This window comes from Chiloscyllium plagiosum, unplaced genomic scaffold (assembly GCF_037043375.1).
Source record: "Chiloscyllium plagiosum isolate Xiang-an unplaced genomic scaffold, Cpla_swu_hap1 HiC_scaffold_18, whole genome shotgun sequence".
Lineage (NCBI taxonomy): Eukaryota > Metazoa > Chordata > Chondrichthyes > Orectolobiformes > Hemiscylliidae > Chiloscyllium > Chiloscyllium plagiosum.
In genome coordinates this window covers 95,990,642-96,011,510 of record NW_028270156.1, presented here as the reverse complement: position 1 = coordinate 96,011,510, position 20,869 = coordinate 95,990,642, and the positions used below count along the sequence as shown (strand labels likewise).

At 44.2% G+C, this 20,869-nt stretch overlaps 1 long non-coding RNA gene across 3 annotated transcripts in view; it reads left to right on the top strand.

The window, feature by feature from the left end:
• Window positions 1–20,869, top strand: part of LOC148147080 (uncharacterized) — a 578,686-nt gene that overhangs the window by 523,380 nt on the left and 34,437 nt on the right. For 2 of the 3 annotated variants that reach the window (XR_015760241.1, XR_015760239.1), the window contains exon 1: window positions 18,818–18,925. The exons of the other annotated variant lie outside the window; for it this stretch is intronic. This is a non-coding gene — a long non-coding RNA (uncharacterized LOC148147080). Of the gene's footprint in view, window positions 1–18,817; window positions 18,926–20,869 lie in introns of those variants that run through there. 3 annotated transcript variants of the gene reach the window in all.

Sequence of the window (20,869 nt, the reverse complement as noted above, 5' to 3'; positions counted from 1 at the left end):
AATGCAAGGTAATGCATTTGGTACAACAAACACGGGCAGGGCTTATACAATTAATGGCAAGACCTACAGTGGTGTTGTAGAACAGAGGGAACGCAGGGTTCAGCTACATAATTCTTTGAAGTTTGCAACATGGAGAGACAGGATAGTTTAAAAAAAGGTGCTTGCCTCACTTGCTTCCATTGCTCAGTCCTATGGATATCGGAGTTGTGAAGTCATATTGAGATTATACAGGCCATTGGTGAGTCCTCTTCTGGAATACTGTGTCCAGTTCTGGTCGCCCAGTTATAGGAAGGATATTATTAAGCTGGAAAGGGTTGGGAGGAGATTTGCTGGGATGTAGCTGGGTATGAAAGGCTTCAGTATAAAGAAAGGCTGAATAGGTTGGTATTTTTCACTGAAACCTGAATGTTGAAAGATGACCTATTAGAAGTTTATAAAATCATGACGAGGATAGATAGAGTTAATGGGAGTTGTCTTTTCCCATGGACAGGAGAGTCTCAAGACAAGGCACTACGTTTTTAAGTTTAGAGGAGAGACATATAAAAAAAAGACATGAGAGGCACATTGTTACACAGAGGGTGGGTTGTGTGTGAAATGAGCTTCCCAAGGAAGGAGTGAACATGGGGACAATTACAATGTTCAAAAGACATTTGGATTAGTACAGGAATAGGAAAGGTTTGAAGGGACATGATCCAGGAACAGGCAGGTGGGATGAGATCCGTTTTAGAGTATGGTTAGCGTTAACCGAACAGTGCGGTATGACTCTGACTATGATTATAATGTTGTGTCATCAATTAAGAAAGGCTGCAAGAGAAAGCCAGGGAACTACAGACTGATGAGCGAGACATCATGGTGGGTCAGTTGTTGGAGGTCATTCTGAGAAGTAGGCCTTACATACATTTGTAAAGATAAGGCCTGATTACGGACAGCCAGCATGGCTTTGTGCATGGGAAAACATGTCCCACAAACTTGACTGGAGTTCGCTCAGGATGTGACCAAAAAGATAGACAAAGACAGAGCAACAGACGTTGTTTCTGGCTTCCACAAACCCTTGTTCAGGGTGTAGCATGATACATTGGTTAGTAACGGTAGATAAAAAGGATCAGGGAGAGCTTGCCAACTGGATACAAAATGGGATGACAGTGAGAGACAGAGGGTGGTGGGAGAGGGTTGTTGTTCAGACTGGAGGCCACTGACCAGCAGTGTGCTGTAAGGATTGGTGCTGGGACCACTGTTGTGCACCATTTACATAAACAATCTGAGTGAAAATATAGGAGTCCCTGTTAGTATGTTTGTGGATACCAAGATTAGTGAAAGAGTGGGCAGGGAATATAGTTATCGAAGGGGATGTTAATCAACTGGGCCAGTGGGCCAAGGAATGAAAAATGGAGTTTAATTCAGATGTTGGATTTAGTCAAGACAAACCAGGGAGGACTAACTCAGGTAATGGTTGGGCCCTGGACAATGTTGTAGAAAAGAGAGACACCAAGAGGTGCAGTTACATTGTTCCTTGGACTGGCATCACAGGGCGACAGGGTGTTGAAAGCGGCAATTGGCACACTTGTCTTCATTGGTCAGAGCATTGAGAACATGAGTTGGAGATATTGGTAACACTGTCGTCAATATTTCTCCTGGGCAGAGGAGGCCACGGGGTGACCTTATAAAAGTTTATGAAACCATGTAGGGTCTAAGTAAGGTGAATTGCAAATGGTAGGTGAGTCCAAAGCTAGAGGCATAAACGTGAGGCGAGAGAGCAAGGATTTAAAGAGGGAGCTGAGGGGCAACATTATCCACAGAGGATGGTGCATAGACGGAATGGACTACCAGAGGAAATGGTAAAAACAAGTACAATTACAACATGGAAAAGACACTCTGGCAGGTACATGGAGAGGAGAAGGTTTGAAGGGATATGAGCCAAACACAGGCAAACGCGACTCATTCCATTTAGGAAACCTCGGCCGAAGAGTCATGCTGCACAGAAACAGACCCGATGTCCCCAGTTATTGGAGGAGGAGACTATCGAGACAAGGCATGTTGTAGAGACTGAAGCAAGTTACAGCGATACGGATGGTCATCTGGACTGGAGGTTTCAAATATGTGAAATAATTGGTGAGAGGGGAGGAGATGACAGAGATAGGAACTGTTATAGGAGTTAGAATGATTGAAGACACTGGTCCTCAATACAAGCCATAGATACAGTGTTGGAGAGGGAATAGGGAACAGAAAGATCCCAGGCAGCATTACCACCCTCTCGTGGGAAGCCTGCTTTCCCCTCAGTTGTTCTGACGTCCCTAAGAAAGCACAGGCCTGGACTGATAACTGGGAACTGCCGATGCTGTCTCATTACAACAAAACTTGCAGCAGGCTTGGTGATTGAGCCTGGGGCGTGTCTGTACTGTGCTCCCCCTCCAGCACATTCTCTATGTCATGTCTTGTTAGCTGATGGTTGGATCCCCCTTATTACTTTCTGCTCTGTGCACTGGAATGATCTTACCTGGGACCAGGATTTATTGAAGACTCCCAACCTCCCTGACTTTGTCTTTCTGGCTGACCAACCATCGTCCCAACCAGCAGTTGGCAAGCCTATTGAGTCAGGAACTCCATGAGTACCTGTAGAAGACACAGAAATAGGCAGAATGGGAAATTAGACTAATGCTTTGAGGGTTACACAAATAGAATGGCACTGAGCCCACAGAGATCTGGAAAATCCCAGTCTCCATTCCTGACCTGTGCTGCCTCATCTCTCTGGAGTGGAGAATTCTGTTGGCTCATGATCTGGAGTAGCTTCAAAAGTGAGAGACGGTGACAGAGGCAGCAATTAGACCCACACAGTGAGGGATACCACATGGAGAGGTACTGAGTCACATCAACAGAGTGCCGGGTCAAACAATTGTGCAGGAAGAAAGGGTTTTGATTCATGTTGCACTGGGATACACAAACTGTGAGCAGGCGAAGTGATGGCCTAGTGGCAGTATTGTGTGACAATTTATCCAGAAACTCAGCAAGTGTTCTCTGGACACAGGTCCAAATCCCACCATTGCAAATGATTGAATGTGAAGTAAATGCTTCAAAAACGATGTAATTAAAAACCTGCAAGTGAGTATTAAACAATTGTTGATGTTAAGAAAAATCCATCGGGTGCATTCCTGTCTTTAGTGAAGTAACCTAAGGTGGGTCTGGGATATCACAGGTATTACAGAAACAACAGCTGAGGGAGGGACAGGACAGACAGCTCAATGTCCCAGGGGACAGATGCTGCAGGAAGGACAGAAGGGGAGCTGAGAGAGGAGGAGAGCTGCTGGTTCTGACTGGGTGAACCATCCCAGCAGGACTGAGAGAGGATATTCCTGCGGGATCGCCCAGTGACGCTGTGTCCGTGGGATTAATCAGTAACAATGGGTCTTCCCTTTCCTCTGATTGTCCTACAGACCCCGAAGCCCCGCCCTCCTGCACCTTGACCTTCTCAAGATGGCGGCCCTGAGCGCTCCCTCTTCCCTCAAACAAATGGCGGCCGTGACCCTGGGCCGCTTCCCTGATCAGAGACCGCCGCCTCCTCACCCGGGCTTGGAGGGTCTTTATCGGGTTTTTATACCTCTATCCAGGACTTGTGAAATCTCTCAAATCCTTTCTCCCAGCGAGGCTCCCACACACCGGCTCTGAGCGCCGCTCTCTGAAGCCGATCGCAGCCGCTGCCGGAGAAAACAACTCCATGTCGCTCTCTCTCTGTGCCCTGATCAATGTGACACTGCGCATGCTCCACATGGAAACTAAACTGCGCGTGCGTCTGAGATTATCAGTGAGTTTATAGAGAATATTCATATCTGCACAGAATCATGGGTGAAATATAAGTCATTAACAATTGCTCTGTCGAGTTACAGTCATTGAGATGATTACTATGCAAATAGATTATTCGGTCCAACTTAACCATATTAGCCAGGTAAGTAAATTACCAATCGTTCTGGGAGTTTGAAAATAAGTTTCTTACTCGAGTTGTGTAAACCGACCTGTGAATTATTCACGCCGACCTGTGAATTATTCTCAGCTCGTCCCCTACACTATTGCAAAATCACCCATGTGTTTATCGAAGGATTGTTTAAATCTCCCTAATGTACGTTATCAGATTTACATCTCAACTATTTCTTAAAAATCTCACATTGATTCATGGGAGAGGTTTAATGCTCCACTATGTAGTGAGAATGATCAATCCTGCAAAATAGTTGGCTTTCTGACCAATCCTGAAGCGTTCACTCCCCGAGAATGCGTTGGCCCCGCTCCTCACTCACTCTGGTTGGCGGACCGGCCGCTGCTCAGTCCTCCGGTTCCGCCCCTTCCTCCCAATTGAGGAGTTGATTCAGTCGCGACTCAGCAGGCTAAGGGACAAGGGAAGTTAGAGTCGATGCCTTGTGATGTGGTGAAAATATCCCGAATCTTGGATCGAGATGCCTGAGTTCATTTCACAGCTTTATTAAGAAAAAACAAGGGAAGGCAGGAACAGAGTAAAAACAATAGAATATGCAAACAATGTGGTGGGGCTCTCAATGCTCTGGTCATTTTAGTCTTTACCATGTGTTTCAGGGCCCCAGGGCATCCCAGTACAGACTGTAGCCACTCCTCCTTGTGCACAGCCAGATACCACGATTGTGGGGCAAAGTGATGTGGTGGGGTACAGATTCTGGATTAGTGGTTCGAGAAGAGCACAGCAGTTCAGGCAGCATCCGAGGAGCAGTAAAATCGACGTTTCGAGCAAAAGCCCTTCATCAGAAATAAAGGCAGAGAGCCTGAAGCGTGGAGAGATAAGCTAGAGGAAGGTGGAGGTGGGGAGAAAGTAGCATAGAGTACAATAGGGTGAGTGGGGGAGGGGATGAAGGTGATAGGTCGGAGATGGAGTGGATAGGTGGAAAAGAAGATAGGCAGGTAGGACAAGTCAGGACAAATCACGGGGACAGTGCTGAGCTGGAAGTTTGGAACTGGGATGAGGTGGGGGAAGGGGAAATGAGGAAACTGTTGAAGTCCACATTGATGCCCTGGGGTTGAAGTGTTGCGAGGCAGAAGATGAGGCATTCTTCCTCCAGGCGTCTGGTGGTGAGGGAGCAGCGGTGAAGGAGGCCCAGGACCTCCATGTCCTCAGCAGAGTGGGAGGGAGAGTTGAAATGTTGGGCCACAGGGCGGTGTGGTTGATTTGTGTGGGTGTCCCGGAGATGTTCCCTAAAGCGCTCTGCTCGGAGGTGTTCAGTCTCCCCAATGTAGAGGAGACCGCATCGGGAGCAACTGATACAATAAATGATATTAGTGGATGTGCAGGTAAAATTTTGATGGATGTGGAAGGCTCCTTTCATGCTTTGGATAGAGGTGAGGGAGGAGGTGTGGGTGCAGGTTTTGCAATTCCTGCGGTGGCAGGGGAAGGTGCCAGGATGGGAGGGTGGGTTGTGGGGGGGCGTAGACCTGACCAGGTAGTCACGGAGGGAACGGTCTTTGCGGAAGGTGGAGAGGGGTGTGGAGGGAAATATATCCCTGGTGGTGGGGTCTGTTTGGAGGTGGCGGAAATGTCGGCGGATGATTTGGTTTATGCGAAGGTTGGTAGGGTGGAAGGTGAGCACCAGGGGCGTTCTGTCCTTGTTACGCTTGGAGGGGTGGGGTCTGAGTGCGGAGGTGCGGGATGTGGACGAGATGCATTCGAGGGCATCTTTAACCACGTGGGAAGAGAAATTGCGGTCTCTAATGAAGGAGGCCACCTGGTGTGTTCTGTGGTGGAACTGGTCCTCCTGGGAGCAGATACGGTGGAGGCGGAGGAATTGGGAATACGGGATGGCATTTTTGCAAGAGATAGGGTGGGAAGAGGTGTAATCCAGGTAGCTGTGGGAGTCGGTGGGTTTGTAAAAAATGTCAGTGTCAAGTCGGTCGTCATTAATGGAGATGGAGAGGTCAAGAAAGGGGAGGGTGGTGTCAGAGATGGTCCAGGTAAATTTAAGGTCAGGGTGGAATGTTTTGGTGAAGTTGATGAATTGCTCAACCTCCTCGCGGGAGCACGAGGTGGCGCCAATGCAGTCATCAATGTAGCGGAGGAAGAGGTCGGGAGTGGTGCCGGTGTAATTACGGAAGATCGACTGTCTTACATAGCCAACAAAGAGACAGGCATAGCTAGGGCCTATACGTGTGCCCATGACTACCCCTTTGGTCTGGAGGATGTGCGAGGATTCAAAGGAGAAATTGTTAAGGGTGAGGACCAGTTCGGCCAAATGAATGAGAGTGTCGGTGGAAGGGTACTGTTGGGGACGTCGGGAGAGGAAAAAACGGAGGGCATGGAGGCCCTGGTCATGGCGGATGGAGGTGTAGAGGGATTGGATATCCATGGTGAAGATGAGGCATTGGGGGCCGGAGAAATGGAAGTCTTGGAGGAGGTGGAGGGCATGGGTGGTGTCTCGAACGTATTTGGGGAGCTCCTGGACTGGGGGGATAGGACAGTGTCGTGGTAGGTAGAGATGAGTTCAGTGGGGCAGGGGCATGCTGAGACAATGGGTCGGCCAGAGTGCTTAGGCTTGTGGATCTTGGGAAGGGGGTAGAACAGGGCAGTGTGGGGTTCCCGGACTGTGAGGTTGGAAGCTGTGGGTGGGAGATCTTCTGAGGTGATGAGGTTCTGTATGGTCTATGAGATGATGGTTTGGTGATGGGGGGGTGGGGTCATGGTCAAGGGAGCAGTAGGAAGAGGTGTCTTTCAGTTGGCGTTTGGCTTCAGCGGGGTAGAGGTCAGTGCGCCAGATTACCACTGCACCTCCTTTATCTGCTGGTGAAATGGTGAGGTTGGGATTAGAGCAGAGGGATTGGAGGGCTGCGTGTTGTGACGGTGAGAGGTGGGAGGGGGGTCGACAGGTTGAGGCGGTTAATGTCCCGTCGGCAGTTGGAAATGAAGAGGTCGAGGGCAGGTAATAGGCCAGCACAGGGTGTCCAGGTGGATGCAGTGTGTTGGAGGTGTTTCATCCAACGTATTAGAGTTATAGCATTTCCAGTCAATTTTGGGGAAGTTAAAGTCCCCCATAATGACCATCCTATTACTTTCACTCCTATCCAGAATAATTTTGCTAATCCTCTCTTCCACCTCCCTGGAACTCTGCGGAGGCCTCCTTCATCAGGTGATTGATCAGCGTCACTCCGAAAGCTAGTGTGCTTCCAATTAAACCTGTTGGACTATAACCTGGTGTTGTGTGATTTTTAACTTTGTACACCCCAGTCCAACACCGGCATCTCCGAATCATGAGAAAAATAAACTAGCACAGATTATAAAGACAGATAGCAAAATTTTATATTGAATGAGAAAAGAGTGGCCAAAGTAAATGTTGGTCCTTTGGAAAATGAGAAGGAACATTTAATTATGTGATATCACAGTGGAGGACCCTAATACCTTGCCAATAATTAGCAAAGAGACAAAGATAGGTGAGGATTTGGAAACGATCATTATTACGGAACAGCTAGTGTTGGACTGTTGGAGGTATTTGAGATAATGACAGAAAAGTCTTCTGACCCTTATAGAATGCATCCCATGTTACTAAAGGAGATGCCAGGAGAAATAGCAAATGCACTGGCAGTAATTTTCCAAAATTCACTGGACTCTGTGGCAGTCCCAGCAGATTGGAAAGCAGCAAAAGTGATGCCACATTTTTAAAAAGGAGGTGGACAAAAGGTGGGGAATTATACACCAGTTAGCTTATTCTCTGTAGTGGGAAAGATGCTTGGGTCTATTATCAAGGAAGAAATAGCAGGGAATCTTAATAGAAATTGTCCTATTGGACAGACAGAGCATGGGTTCATGTAGGGCAGGTCATGCTTCACAAATCGTTTGGAATTCTATGAAGACATTTCGTGCAAGGTGGACAACGGGGACCCAGTGGATGCGGTGTACCCGGATTTCCAAAAGGCCTTCAACAAGGTGATGTGCAAGAGGCTGTTGCATAATATAAATGTGCATGGCGTTAGGAGTAGAGTATTAGCATGGATAAAAGATTGGTTGACTAATAGGAAGCAAAGTGTGGGGATAAATGAGTACTACTCTGGCTGGCAATCAGTGACTAATAGTGTGCCTCAGGGATCAGTGTTGGGACTGCGATTATTTAGAATTGATACAGATGATTTGGAGTTGGCGACCACATGTAGGGTGTCAAAGTTTGCATATGACACTAAGATGAGTTGCAGAAAACAGTGTGCGGAGGACTGTGAAACTTTGCAGAGGAACAAAAACACATTGAGTGAGTGGGCAATGGTCTGGCATTTGGAATAGAATGTTCATAAATGTAAAGTCCTACTGTTTGGTTGGAGTAACATTAAAAAAGAGATTATTACTTGAATTTTAAAAAGTTGCAGGGGCTCCTGAGTAACCTTCTGCATGAAGGTTGGTCACCAGGTACAACAATCAATTCAGAAAGCAAATGGAATTTTGGCCTTCATTGCTGAAGGATTGTGTTTAAAAGCAGAGGCTATATTCCAGCTGTATTAGGTGCTGGTGAGGCCACACCTGGAGTACTGCATGCAGTTTCTGTCTCCTCACTTGCTCAAGGATGTACCGGCACTAGAGGGGGTGCAGAGGAGGTTAACGAGGTTGATTCTGGAGTTGAGGGGTTGGCTTAACAGAGACTGATTGGATTGGGATTATATTCATTGGAAATCAGAAGAATGGGAAACATATAAAATAATGAATGAAATGGATAAAACAGAAGTAGAGAGAATGTTTCCACTGGCAGATGAAGCCAGGACAAAAAGGCATCACCTTAAGATTAGAGGCAGCAAATTTAGGACTGAATTGAGAAGGAACTTCTTGATCTCTATGGAATTCATTGCCCAGGGAAGTAGTTGATGCTAGTTCAGTAAACGTTTTTAAAGCTAAGGTATTTAAAAGAATTAATTAATTAATTAAGAGATTATGGTGAGAACGTTGGTAAATGGTTATGCGTCCACGAAATGATCAGCCATGATCTTAATGAATGGCAGAGCAAGCTCAAAGGGCAGGACGGCCTTCTCCTGTTCCTAGTTCTTTTGTTGTTATATTTTGCATTCCTCCCGCACTCTTGACTTTCAGGTGCTGGTGTTGGATTAGGATGGACAAAATTAAAATTCACAGAACACCAGGTTATAGTCCAACAGGTTTATTTGGAAACACTCGCTTTGCAGCTTCTTCATCAGGTGGTTGTGTGGTTTTTAACTTTGTGTCTCACTCTTGTAACTGGTAAACAGCAACAATAGCCATGAAGCAGTGCGCATGCTCCAGGTAACAATGGGCCCCTGGTGGTTGATGTCAGCGGAAGACCAATGGAAAGGCAGGGGCAGGGCTGGAGGACCTGGCGGGGCATTTGGTCCTCCGATCAATCAGAGTAAATGAGGGACGGGACTAGACTATACCACGTGATCAACCTCACGGTGGGCGCGGGTGTGCGGGACGTGTGGATGGAGAGCTGTTGGTCAGGAAAGAAATAAACAGCAGGAAGTGGGAGGGAAATGGTGTTGGTATGGGCTAGAGGTTTTACAAACATTTGGTGCACGTCGGAAAATACAAATTTGAAACTTCCAGTCCCGTTTTTGCAGTAAACTGGAAAATAACCTCATCGTGTGATCGCCGCCATCTTTATTCGGGGCAAAGATTCACTGGACACGTGTGCGGCCGCCAGCTTTGTCGGGGGCAAAGTTGAGCGTTGTGTATGTGCAGCCCTCCCTGGTAGAGAGTCATAGGCAGAATTTACACAGAGCACATTCAAACCCAGAGAAATTGATGTTTTTTTTTCTGGATTTGTTTCTTCATCCATTTAAATGATTTGGATGTGAATAGAGCCGGTACGGTTCGTAAGTTTGCAGATGACACCAAAATTGGAGGTGTTGTTGACAGTGATAAAGGTTGTCTCAGAATACAATGGGATATTGATCAGATGGGCCAATGGGCTGCGGAGTGGCAGATCAGGTTTAATTTAGATAAATGTGAGGTGCTGCATTTTAGAAAAGCAAATCAGAGCAGAACTCACACTGAATTGTAAGGTCTTGGAGTGTATTGCTGAACAAAGAGACCTTGGAATGCATGTTCACAGTTCCTTGAAAGTAGAGTCATAGGATAGTGAAGAAATTGTTTGGGATTCTTCCCTTTGTTGGTCAGAGCATTGAATAAAGGAGCTGTACAGGACATTGGTTAGGCCACTTTTGGGATATTGTGTGCAATTCTGGTCTCCCTCTTATCAGAAAGAGGCACTGAAACGTGAAAGGTTTGAGAATTGATTTTTTTAAGGATGTTGCCAGGGTTGGAGGATTTGAGTTGCAGGGAGAGGCATAATAGGCTGGGGCCATTTTCCCTGGAGTGTTATAGGCTGAGGTGTGATGTTGAAGAGGTTTATAAAATCGTGAGGGGCATGGATAGCGTAAATAGACAAGGTGTTTACCCTGGGGTGGTGGAACCCAGAAATAGAGAATATAGGTTTAGGGTGAGAGGGGAAAATTCAAAAGGAGCCTAAAGGGCAACCAAAATTGTAACATTTAAAAGGCATTTAATAGGAAGGATTCAGAGGGATGTCGCTCAAGTGCTGACAAATGGGAATAGTTTAGGTTAGAATATCTGGTTTGCATAGATGGGTTGGACTGAAGAGTCTGTTTTTGTGCTAGACATCTCTGACTGTGGGATCATAAAAGTGAACACTGCTCTGATTCACCTCTGGGCTCCTTGATGTCCACTTGTTCATTATCTAGCTTCCTCAGTCTGACATGTGTATTTTTGCCATGTTTAGTATTTTACTCCTACGTTCACAGATCTTTTTGTAAATGGATTGTCCACTGCTGCCCAACTCCTGACCGTATGCTGCTCCATTATCAGGTTATTTTTTCCACAATATCTTTGACTGTTAAGAATTTTTTCCAATAGTGAGTGGATTTTTCTTCCATTTCTGAGAGTCAAATTCTGCACCGTTTTCATTCCCTATAATTCATATTGCACTCCCAGAAACATGATGTGTATTTCTCCTTCCACAGATACCAGTGATCATTGCCAAAGTCGTGTTGCTTGTGGAGAGGGTGATGTTTGACTTCCTTGTACAGCTGCAGTTTGAATAGTGAAGGCGCTCCCACAACGTGGTTGGGTAAGAGACATTACAGATTATTCACTCAGCGATAGTGAAAAGTAGAAAATATCTGTACAAATCAACATGTTTTTAATTTCACAAAAACATTGAGAACTTTTGACATAAGGCCACAGCTGGAGAATATTATGTCCAGTGACCAAAACCATTGCCAAATATGCAATTTTTCAGGAATGCCTTAAAGGAAGAAAGCAGATCTTAGAGGGTGGGAATTCCAGACCGTGTTGCCTTGGAATCTATAGAAACAGTCACACAGCTGAACTCAAAAATAAACACATCATTGGGAGTCTAAACTAAAATGAGATATTGAGATATGAAAGGGTGTGTGTTGCAGGAATATAGGAATGATTACAGCCAGGAATTAAGTCAAGGATGTGAAAGTAAATTGTTGTTGCTTATAAATGGGAGCCTTTTGATGGATCAGCAAGTTCTGGTACAAGTGAGCACTTGGGCGGTAGAGTTTTAAATATTCTGGAGATTATAGGGAGGGTGATTGTGGGATGCTGGCCAGGAGTGGGTTTAGATAATGAAATCTAGAGTGAACAAAATGAATGAATGAGAGTTTCAGTAAATGAGCTGAGACTGTGGTGAGGTCAGGTAATATCACTGAAGTCGAAATAGTGGTCTTGGAGTGGGACTGGGCTATCACCCTCACCTCACCTGTGGAATTCAGCTGTTTGTCAGTTTGTGAATCAAGTCTGCAACAAGATCAGGAACTGAGTGGCCCTGGCAGAACCCAAACTGGGTGTCACAGAAGGTTATTGCTGAGCAGCTGCGTGACAGCACTGTTGATGACACCTTCCATCACTTCACTGCTGAGCGAGTGTCGACTGATGGAGGGAAATTGGCTGGGTTGGCTCTGTCCTGCGTTTTTGTGTTGAACATCCCTGGGAAATATTCCACAATGTCAGTAGGTGCCAGTGCTGGACTTGTCTTGGTGGGCAGCAATTTCTGGAGCACAGCCATCAGTATTATTGCCACAATGTTGGTAGGGCCGACCGCCTTTACACTACTTCTCCATTTCTTGATCTGATTTGAAATAAGTTTTCAACCAAGTTGATTCACGTCTGTGATGTCAGGGACCAATGTAGAAGGCTCATCCACTTGGCACTGCTGGCTGAAGATTGCTGCAAATGCTTTTATCTTGTCTGTTGCATGGATGTGTGAGACCCCTCCATCAGTAAGGTTGGGGATATCTGTGATGCTTCCTGCAGTGAGTTGTTTAATTGTCCATCACCATTCCTGACTAGGTGTGGCAGAACTGCAGAGCTCAGATCTGATCGATTGGTTGTTGGATCACATAGTTCTATTTGGTGTTGCTTGTGCTGTTTGGCATGTAGGTTGGGTAGCTTCACCAGGTTGGCACCACATTTTTAGGTATGCCTGGTATTGCTCTTGGCATGCCCTGCGGAACTCTCCATTGAACTAAGTTTGATCCCTTGGCTTGATGTTAATGGTTGAATGGGGAATATACCAGGCCATGAGATTTCAGATTGGGCTGGAATACAGTTCTGCTGCTGTTTTGGCCCACAGTGAGACGGAAGATGCAGGGTAAAGAGGGCTGATTGTTGTATTTTCCAGTGCATTGGTAGATGTAATGTGGTCCATCCAGTTTCATTCCTTTGTTGAGACTGTGCAGTGATTAATACAATGAGTGATTTGATGGGCCACTGTCAGGAATGCAACTTTTAAAAAAATGTTTTGTGATTTACACATGAAAGAAGTGAAACTATCGTGGTATTCGAACAGATGAAAGATTCAACAGACAATCAAGGTATTTTTCAATGGATAATTTCAGTTACATCACACTAAACTTTTGCTATAAATTCTGTGCCTTAGAATTGTGCCCTCCACAATCACCTGATGAAGGAGCGTCGCTCCGATAGCTAGTGTGCTTCCAATTAAACCTGTCGGACTATAACCTGGTGTTGTGTGATTCCTAACTTAGAATATTACAGCACTACTAACAGGACTGCATGTAAACAGGCTCAGTCCAGTTAATCAATACATTCGGAAGGATTTCCTCCAAGTTTGATGACACAATATTCGTCAAAACCGTCAACTTCAACCTGCAATGTTGTTATTAACAAAAACTTCAGGCTGACACAAAGCTCCCCACCCCACTGCAATGTGGAAACTGGGCCCAGCCCAGGAACTGGAACTGGGACATTTGTGGACTGTGATCTCAAAGGAAGCGAGCAAACACAATTCTGCCAGATTAGTCCTCAAAGGTGAGTAGCAAGTTTGAGACAAGGCAGGTGGTTTGCCTTCTTGCACTTAGCTTAATTGCATTTCTTATTTACAGTCGTGTTTTGCAAAGTATAAAGAACTATGCGGTTTTTTTTCATGGTTAGGGAGTTTTATCCGCGTTGATCACAGTTGCTGCCTCTCGCTCCCCAAGTCAAATCATAGGATCGATAACAAAACAATAAACTGCAGGTGCTGGAGATCTGAACCCCAGAAACAAAGTGCTGGAGAAACTCAGCAGTTCTGAGGGCATCGGTGAAGAGAAAAACATGTTACATTTCAATTTCAGTGACTCTTCATCTGGACGGACAAATGGTCATGAGACTTGGAGCTGACAATGTTTTCCCCCTCAGAGATGCTGCTGGACCTGCGGTTCTCCAGCACTGTGCTTTCTATAGTGAACTTTATTTACAAAGAAGATCGGAAAAATACTAATCTCCAAAAGTGAAAGGTTCATTGCAAACATGAGCATAGTTTCCACACTTGAGTTACACAAGTACGCCTCAGTTTAAAAACAAGATTTAACTCAAAGTAACATTCCATCTCAAAATTAGCCGAGTTACACCAGTAATAAAGCTCATCCACCCAATGAGGCACTTCAGCACAACATCCTGCAGTGTTGCACACAGCCACTTTTACCAAAGAATGATCACATGTCACGAAATTGAAGGCCAAGAGCATGTCTCTTTAAAGGAGCTGAAGTCAAACTCAATTTTTAGAAAGATTTTTATTAAACCTGATTGAACATTTAAATCTCAGAGCATAATCTTTGCTTTTTTTAAACAAAGAGTGTGGGAAACATCCCACATCTTGGTAAAGGTTCAGTTCAGTCTGATACATAGAGCCAAAGGTCAAACAAACATCACACTTTCCATTCACTTCTACAAAGGGCTGACATCACATTTCTTCAGGATTTAAAGTATTTTATAAATTGTTTGTAAAATCATTGTCACATTAAAGAACTGGACAATAAATGTCATTGTATACAATAAGAGTGAAGCCTGTGACAACAGATTTAGCTTTGGAGGGCAGTGTATGCGCATTCTAAATTCTGGGAGCACTTTGGGAGACTGTTCCCAGATGGTGATAGTGAGCATATCTGGAATGCACTGTTTCGATTTGGGAATCCATGGGAAACAATCTATGGTTTCACTAATACTTGGCTTGCGTTGTTGGTGTACAGTAAGCAATTCATAAAGTTACTTATGTATTGTTGTTGACTACCTGAATGGTATTCAAATCTGCCAGGTTGCCTTCAATAGTGTGAATGCATTTATTGTAAATATTTGGAATATTCCAGAACTGCCTAGTGCTTGGCAAATTCAGGGGGGACAAAAAAATCACATTGAGTAATTAAGAATCCAAGAGGACGTAACCACTGAATTATTCAATTCAAATAGTTAAATGGAGTGTTCACATTTAAAATACCTGTGATCCATATGAATGGATGGACTGACAGAATTGGGACCAAATTCCTGGCTGGGGCATGTGAAATGTGTTTTGATAAAGTCACCTGCATTTACCAACAATAATTTGGCAAACTCGGAAATTTAAAAAACAACACGAGCTTCATTGCTGCTCCAGTCGGGTCTCAAGCTCTGTGAAAAAATAACAATGTTCAGGTTTATTGCATACACTCTGAAACACATGTTCCTTCTACAGATCCTGCAAGTTTCCCCAATGAGCATAGTCCATCGAAATGATGTGGCTAACTTTGGCCAACTCATTTTTTTCCGAGCCTCTATCGCCTGAAGAGTGACCAGAAGCAATTACTCCACAAATGTGGGAACATTACTGACGAGGATTTTTTTCCTTCAGAATTGACTTCCATATATTCAGTGCCCAGAACAGATAAAAAGCTTGTTACCTTATATAGAGCAATGATTCAGTGGGAGTAAAACGCTAACCTTTTCTTGCTTAACAATCACGCTGCCTAAATTTTAAACATGAACACTTCTTAATAGTTCACCAGATCCTGACGAAATATTTTGTGTGAAACAAATCACATGATACATAGTTATTCAGATAATAAAACAAGTTTGTTCATTGAAGAACCCAGAGGAAAAGATCATGAAATAATGAGAGTTTGATATACCTCAATGATCACTTCAAGTGCATTCTCTGCATAAATTCTCCTTTTCCTCCTCGAAGTATTCAACTTCTTGAATAACTGAGAGAATGAAGTCACAGTTGTACAACACAAAATCAGACCCTTCAGTCCAACTTGCCCATGCTGACCAGATATCCAAAATTAATCTAATCCCATTTGCCAGCATTTGTTCCATATCCATCTTAAACCCTTTCTACTGATTATCAGTTTATTTTACTTTATCAGCACTTGAAATACTGACATTTTTTTTCTCCCAATATTGGTTTAAGAAATCATAAGTTCATTCATCCAAGTTAATTTTGTAATCTTTCACAAAGAAACAAGTGAGAACAACATATAGCTGAGCACAAAACAAAATACTGCAGCTGAGTGTTATCTGGGAACACTCTAAAGGTGAGGCACTGATACTGCACAAGTTTGTCAGCACAATTTCAATTACTGACAATAATTTAGTAATGTCTTAGCCTTCACACAGTTAAGGTAAATGTGAGATATCTGAATTTCATGAATTGGTTCCTATTGCACTGTGATCAACAAAACTTATTCTTGGTTTAATCTACTCAAAGAAGCTGGACATCAGAGACGAAAACTGTCATGCTGGAAAAGCACAGCAGGTCAGGCAACATCCGAGAAGCAGGAGACTTGATGTTTCAGGCGTAAGCCCTTCATCAGGAATCACAGGCTACAGAAAAATAACTGGCATAGACTTATGCCAATACATATGTAGAAGGGTCAGAGTATGTTACTATCAGATTAGAGACTAATTTCAGAATTGGTACCATTCAGTGCAACATTTCAGTATGATAGTTACATATGTACCTAAAAGAGGAGTTGTCTAAAATTACAAGCTCTGGAATGATTATAGAATTAAACCTGGAAATAAAGCTGGTGAACAAGAATGGCAAAGTGAAGTCCCATCAGTATCGCCTTGGGCAGTTTCAAGTAAGAATTTGACAACAGGGTTGCCACTTTGGTGTAACCTGCAGTCTGGCCAAATTGCAGCAAAAATCTGTTCAATTTTATCTGCAAACTATTGAATGCAAAATTGTCATTGCACAATTTCGGATGTCATTTTTAACATTATTTTTAACGTTACTCACAATTAAGAGTGATCACTTGGTGCTGTCTGCATAACACAGTACAAAAAGGAATTAACAAAAAAAAATTCTAACCCCAATTCAGAGTCACTAATTCATTGATATTGCATGGGTCCAGCATTTATAAGTAATCAATTTTTAAAAATAAATACAGATACATTTACTAACTATATTGGAGTACAGTCAAGTTTCTTACTGAACAGTGACAGGATTGGACAGAGTCCGCCTGGATTTAAGTACTTAGCAAATCTACTGAAAGAATCTACAGAATATTAAAGTAAGAAATTGCAGGACATTTCGAAAAGCTTATCATTAAACATGGTAGACTGGGTTTTGTGAAAGAGAAACTATATTTGACAAATTTGCGACAGTTCATTGAGGAGATAACAAGCAGGGCTGATAAAGGGCAATCCAATGATGTTCTGTATTTGGATTTTAAAAATGCAAATGATAAGGTGCTACATAAAAGTTAATTGCACAATTTAGGAGCTCATGGTATCAGGGTAATGTATTAGCATGGACTGAGGATTGGTTAACCACACTGGCTGTTGTTGAGTCCTCACTTGAAGTACTGTATACAATGTTAGTTCCCATATTTAATAAAGGATAAACCAACATCAGAGACCATTCAAAATAAGATTCACTTCGCTGCTTTGAGGACAAAAGGGTTCACCTATCAAGAATAGATATGCAGGGGTGATCTTATGGAAACAAGATTCTGATGAGTTTGACAGGGTGGATGTTGACTAGATCTTCTAGCACCAGTGAAGTCTCAAACCAGGGGACATTACATAAGGGAACATTCATTTTAGAAAAAGTACAGAATTTTTTCTCTCAGTGAATGGCTAGAATTTTCTCGCCCAAACTTTTGTGAAAATTAAATATGGGAGGGGAATGGTTGGGTTCCTCTTTGGAGGGTTGTTCTGGCTTGTTGGGCTGAAGGGCCTGTTTGTTTCCACACAGTAGGGAATCTATGATTCAATCACAAATTATTTTAAAAGAGGGCAGATAGATTTTTGAAATATTGAGCAGTTGAGGGCTATGCAGATCAAGCATAAAAGAGGTGTTGAGGTCTGGGTTGGCCAAGCCATGATCTGATAGAATGGGGGAACAAGCTGAAGGGAATGAATGCCCTACTCCTGCTCCGATTCCTTGAGGCTCCATTTCATGTTTTTTTTGTTTCCAAAGAAGAGTGTGATACAATGTGCGAAAGATCTCAGATGTTGTGAAAAAGTGGTGTTTATGTACTGGTTCAGGTGGCATTGATTCATCAATCACAGCTATACAGTCATGAGTAGGAAGGCAATTCCCTCCATGAATAAAGGAAATCTACTGCAGAGCTCACACAAAGGGAATTCTTACCCTCAGCAAACTCTCCCATCACATTACCCAACATATCAGCTAAAGCAGGACACACTGCGCATGCTCTAGCCAACAAGGGAACCCCAGGTGATTGATGTCAGCACCGGACCAATGAAAGGACGGTGGGCGGTGTTGGAGGACCTAACGGGCGGTTGGTCCTCCAACCAATCAAAGTGAATGAAGGGCGGAGCTAAACTAAACCATGTGATCATCCTCGCGCGGGGTGCACAGTCGCTGTAATGAATGCTCGGGAAGTTATGGAGAGAAAGGATACGGTAAGGAAAGAAATAAACGGGGAACTGGAGAAAAACTGTGTTGCTATGAGCGGAGAGGTTTTACAAACAAATTGTGCACGTCGGAAAACACAAATTTGAACGTCCCAGTCCCGTGTTTGCAGTAAATGAGGAATGGCCTCAGCGCGGCTGCAGGCCTGAGTGAGCGCCGCCATCTTTATTTGGGGCAACGATTCACTGGACACGTGCGGAACCGCCATCTTTGTAGGGGGCAAGGTGCAGCCAGGCGCATGTGCAGACTTTCTCCAGTTTAGAGTTATTGGGATCATAGCAGCCAATACTGCTCTGATTCACCTCTGGGCTCCCTCATCACCACTTTGTCAATATCTAGCTTCCTCAGTCTCGAATCATGGGTGTATTTTGGTCTGTTTACGACTGTATTGTTACTTTTATAGACCCATTGTAAATTAGTTTTTCACTGCGGCCCAGCCCCTGACCATGTGCTGCTCTATTATCATTATTTTCTAAAATATTTTTGACAGTCAAGAATTCTTTTTTCCAATAAGCAAGTGTATTTTCCTTCCATTTCTGACTATCAAATTCTGCACCATTTTCATTCCCTGTAATGCATTTTGCATTCCCTGAAACATCAACTGTGTTTCTCCTTCCACAGATACCAGTGATTAATGCCAAAGCCCTGATGCCTGTGGAGAGGATGATGTTTGACTTTCTTGCACAGCTGCAGTTTGTGTGGTGCAGGTGCTCTCACAGTGTGGTTGGGTAAGTGGCATTATAGGTTATTTTCAAATCATCACTGTTGCTGAATGAATAATGTCCAAATCAACAACAGTTCGTATTTTTATTATCATGCTTATAATTTCACAAAAATACTATTGAGAACTTTAGACATAAGGCCAGAGATGGAGATATTAGGTCAGGTGACCAAAAGCATTGCCAAAAAGCAGGTTTTGAGGGATGTCTTAAAGATGGAAAGCAGACCTGTGAGGTTTTGGCTGCGAATTTCAGATCATGCTGCTTCAGCAAATGTAGAAATAGCCACACAGGTGAAGTAATGAATTAACAAATGGTTGGGAGTCTCGAAGAAAATGGGTTGTCAAGGTCTCAAAGTGTGTGTGGTGCAGGGAGCTAGGGATTATCACATTCTGGATCAGTGGTGCTGGAAGAGCACAGCAATTCAGGCAGCATCCGAGGAGCTTCGAAATCGACGTTTCGGGCAAAAGTCCTTCATCAGGAATAAAGGCAGAGAGCCTGAAGCGTGGAGAGATAAGCTAGAGGAGGGTGGGGGTGGGGATAAAGTACAATAGGTCAGTGGGGGACGAGATTAAGGTGATAGGTCAGGGAGGAGAGGGTGGAGTGGATAGGTGGAAAAGGAGCTGGGCAGGTCGGACAAGTAAGCAAATGTGGCTGCAGTAGCGGGTTTGTTTCAGGACCTGGTTGATGAGCTTCAGGGCAGAGGAAATGACCTGGGAGTTGCAGTGGGAGAGAGACTCCCTAAGATTCTTGTAGAGAGAGGAGAAAAACTTCTTCAAGGCAGGCATCCTTGTAGAGGATTCGCAGTAGGGATAATACCTTAGGGATTATCACAGCCAGGAATTAAATCAAGTGTGAGAATTTTAAATTGAGGGATATTGGCCAGGTGCTGGCAGGTGAGACTAGATTGGGTTGGGGTATCTGGTCGGCATGGATGGGTTGAACCGAAGGGTCTGTTTACTTGCTGTACATCTCTATGGCTGTATGCTGTTGATTCTAATTAGGAGCCTTTTGATGAATCAACAAGCAGCGATTAAGACTTTCTTGAGATTACAGGGAGGTTGAATGTGGGAAGCTGGCCCTGAGTGTGTTTGGAAAACGAAGTCTGGAGATAACACACGATGGATGAGAGTTTCAGTATATGAGCTGAGAGGAGGGTGGAATCAGCTCGAATTAGTGGTCTTGGAGTGGGACTGAGCTGTCACTCTCACCTCACCTCTGGGATTCAGCTGGTTGCCAGATTGTGAATCAGGGCGGTACCACAATCGGGACCCGAGTTGCCATGGTGGAGCCTAAAATGAGTGTCGCTCAGCTGGCTGTTGCTGAGCAGCTGCTGCTTGGTAGCCCTGTAGATGACATTTTCCATCACTTTACTGCTGATCGAGTGTGGACTGACAGAGGGAAATTGCCTGGGTTGGATTGCCCTGTGTTTTTGTGTTGAACATCCCTGGGCAATGTTCCACATTGTCGGTAGATGCCAGTGCTGGAGCGGTACGTGGCTTGGTGGGTGGCAAGTTCTGGAGCACAAGCCATCAGTATTATTGCCAGAATATTGGCAGGGCCCGTAACCTTTGCACGACTTTACCATTTCTTGATGTTATTCAAACTGAATCGAACTGGCTTAAAACTCACATCTGTGATGTTAGAAACCACTGGAGAAGGCTGAGATGGATCATCCCACTTTGCACTTCTGGCTGCAGATTGCTGCAGATGCTGTCATCTTATCTGGTGCATGGATGTGTGAGGCTCCTCCATCAGTAAGGGTGGGGATATCTGTGATGCTTCCTCCAGTGAGTTGTTTAATTGTCCATCACCGTTCACAACTGGGTGTGGCAGAACTGCAGAGTTCCGATCTGTTCCATTGGATGTTGGATCACTTAGCTCTGTTGCTTGCTGCTGATGCTGTTTGATATGCAAGTAGTTCCGTTTGATAGCTTCACCAGGTTGGCACTT